Source organism: Bos taurus, unplaced genomic scaffold (genome assembly GCF_002263795.3).
Source record: "Bos taurus isolate L1 Dominette 01449 registration number 42190680 breed Hereford unplaced genomic scaffold, ARS-UCD2.0 Leftover_ScbfJmS_2373, whole genome shotgun sequence".
Lineage (NCBI taxonomy): Eukaryota > Metazoa > Chordata > Mammalia > Artiodactyla > Bovidae > Bos > Bos taurus.
The window spans coordinates 22,106-25,135 of NW_020191445.1; the positions used below are offsets into that span (position 1 = coordinate 22,106).

General features: G+C 50.3%; 1 non-coding gene across 1 annotated transcript; it reads left to right on the forward strand.

Annotated features, from left to right (window-relative positions):
• Positions 1-731: 731 nt before the first annotated feature.
• TRNAS-GGA (transfer RNA serine (anticodon GGA)) lies at positions 732-803 on the forward strand. The gene has a single exon. It is a non-coding gene; the product is annotated as a tRNA-Ser (tRNA).
• Positions 804-3,030: the final 2,227 nt, after the last annotated feature.

Genomic DNA, 3,030 nt, shown 5'->3' on the forward strand with positions numbered 1-3,030 from the left:
CACAAAAAAAAAAAAAAAAAAAGGATGGATTCTCCTGCTATCTTCTAAATAAAATACATCTGTAACACTGATTTTCCTAAGAGCTACAACACGGTTTGTCTAAGACCCGAGAGCTGTGACACGCCGAGGGCTTTAATGTCCATTGCTCCAAATCTTTGTTGTGAGGAGACAAAGAACCAAGGAACATACACTCGTGTGACATAAAGATCTCAAAAATTTTGAGATTTTAAGCTGTTAGTTTGGAGTAATTTGTTATGCAGCAGTAGTTCAGTAATGCACTGCCAACTTTGGGCGATGTCTTCATCCAGGGGCGGCTGTCCATTTGGTCCAATTTTAGCCAGAATCTGCTAAGTCAGTTTAGAAAAAATACCCCACGCTTGATTGACCACCCTCAGTATCAGCTCAAATTCCTTATCACTCACCTCAGTATCTTATCAGCCTTGCCTAGCCTCGGCAAGGATCCTCTCAGTTGAGCCAGAACCCACCCTCACCCTTATGGTTCTCTGAGTAAGTTTCCACCCACTGACACCCACCCTGTTGCTGTTCATTGCTTTTCAGTCTCCCAGCCCCTCTTTGCAACCCCGTGGACCCACTCTGTTCTTAGCTGTAAATCCCAGCTGTGTCCCTGCTGAAGTCAGACTTAAGCTCAATCTCTCTCCCCGATTGTAAAACCCCACTGTAGTACTCTTACCTTGAATAAAGTTTTTACCACGTTGAGTTCACTTCAGGCTTCCCTGGTGGCTCAGTGGTTAAAGCGTCTGCCTGGAATGCGGGAGACCCAGGTTCGATCCCTGGGTCGGGAAGATCCCCTGGAGAAGGAAATGGCAACCCACTCCAGTACTCTTGCCTGGAGAATTCCATGGAGGGAGGAGCCTGGTGGGCTACAGTCCAAGGGGTCGCAAAGAGTCGGACACGACTGAGCAACCTCACTTAGTTCAGTTCAGACTTCGTAGTGTTCAGTTCAGTCGCTCATTCGTGTCTGAATCTTTGTGACCCCATGAATTGCAGCACGCCAGGCCTCCCTGTCCGTCACCAACTCCCGAAGTTCACTCAGACTCATGTCCATCAAGTCAGTGATGCCATCCAGCCATCTCATCCTCTGTCGTCCCCTTCTCCTCCTGCCCCCAATCCCTCCCAGCATCAGGGTCTTTTCCAATGAGTCAACTCTTCGCATGAGGTGGCCAAAGTACTGAAGTTTCAGCTTCCGAATCAGTCCTTCCAATGGAAGAATATAGGGCAGCCCTTCCTTCCTCACTTTCCTCACCGTGACCATTCCACGAGCGCATCACCAGGGGGCGCTGTGGACCTGCTCAGAACTGGCTGAACCCCAACACACCCAATGGTCCCCTGACCCTGCACCAGGGCTCACTGGACTGAGCTGGACGTGACAGCAGGTGCTTCCTCTCAGGCGACAAACCCAGAGCCCCGACCCCCTGGCCCCCTGCTGGGAGTGAAGCTGCACACGGGGCCCAGGAGTCACACCTAGAGTCCGATGGGCTCAGGGCCAGCATCAGGCCCCACCCTCTTCCCCAGGAGCAGAGGAGGGGAGCGGCCCCCAAGCACACCCCTTGCACCCCTCCCTCTCCCCGCAGCCTCTTCTACTCCTCTCTTGCTCTTTCCTAAGAGCACCCCTCTGATCCATGACTTTCCTCCCCAATCTGGGCTCCTCTCTACAACCCTTCACCAGCGACCTCCTCCTGCAGACCAACGTCACTCTATCAGGTCATGGGTCGGTGTCCAGGCTTCCTTGACCAGACGCTCACTTCCTTGTCCTCCCTTGCAACCTCTCTAGCCCTCCTACCAGAGAAGCCTCAGGTCTCCAGACTTCAGGTGTGACCCCAGCTCATCCCCTCCCGGCCAGGGCGGTCACTGCTGCCTTACCTGGACCTCCTTTAACTCAGCCTATCTTCCTATCGTCACTTCTGAGTGTCCGAGGTCAGCAGACCTGCCCTGTCATGCAGGTTCCCTCAACTCAGCTCTGAGCTGACCTATGGCTCCCATACGTCAGCCTGCCCTGTTTTCACAGGCTGCTCAGAGATAAGCACTCCCCAGTGGAGAGGCAATATGTGGCAGAAAGAGCTGGTTCTAGCCCTGCCTCAGTCAAAATCCAAACAAGTTAGGAATACAAATGTCTTTGTAGAAATATTTTTACTGGATAATATTTAAAATTTCCTAGGATACCTATGAAGTCAATTAAAAAGAACTTTTTAATAAAAAATAACTTACAATGATAATTAGTTTTCCAGAACTGTACCCTTGTAAGCGAAAAATTAAGAGAGAACGTTGATTTTCCATCAATTTAATTCATGCACAGATTTTAAGGAATGACTGTAGATTTTCACTAATCCATTACCACATTTGGTTCGTTTAAAATCTCACACACCCAGAGTGTAACACCTCACCAGTGCAGGCAAGCTACAGTCAACCGTTCTTTTCCAACCAATCACTTCGACCTCTTCCTTCTCTAACCTGCTATTTGGGATGGTTGGTCCTAACAGCTATTATGTATCAGGATCCCTGGGGACACACGCTGCTCAGAGCCCTTCAGAGTCTCAATAAAAACTGCCAGGAGCATCACCAGGCCTGCTCCCTTCAGCCGGTGCCCTGTGCCTGCAGGACAGACGCCCGGGAGGGGCCACTTCATAAGACAGGCCATGGGACAGGGTCCAGCGTGTGGAAGGCTTCACACACAGTAAGTTCTGTTCAGTTCAGTAGCTCAGTCATGTCCGACTCTTTGCGACCCCATGGACTGTAGCACGCCAGGCTTCCCTGTCCATCACCAACTCCTGGAGTTTACTCAAACTCATGTCCATTGAGTTGGAGATGCCATCCAACCATCTCATCCTCTGTCATCTGCTTTTCCTCCTTTCCTCAATCTTTCCCAGCATCAGGGTCTTTTCAAATGAGTCAGTTCTTTGCATCAGGTGGCCAAAGTATTGGAGCTTCAGTATCAGTCTGTCCAGTGAATATTCAGGACTGATTTCCTTTAGGATGGACTGGTTGGATCTCCTTGCAGTCCAAGGGACTCTC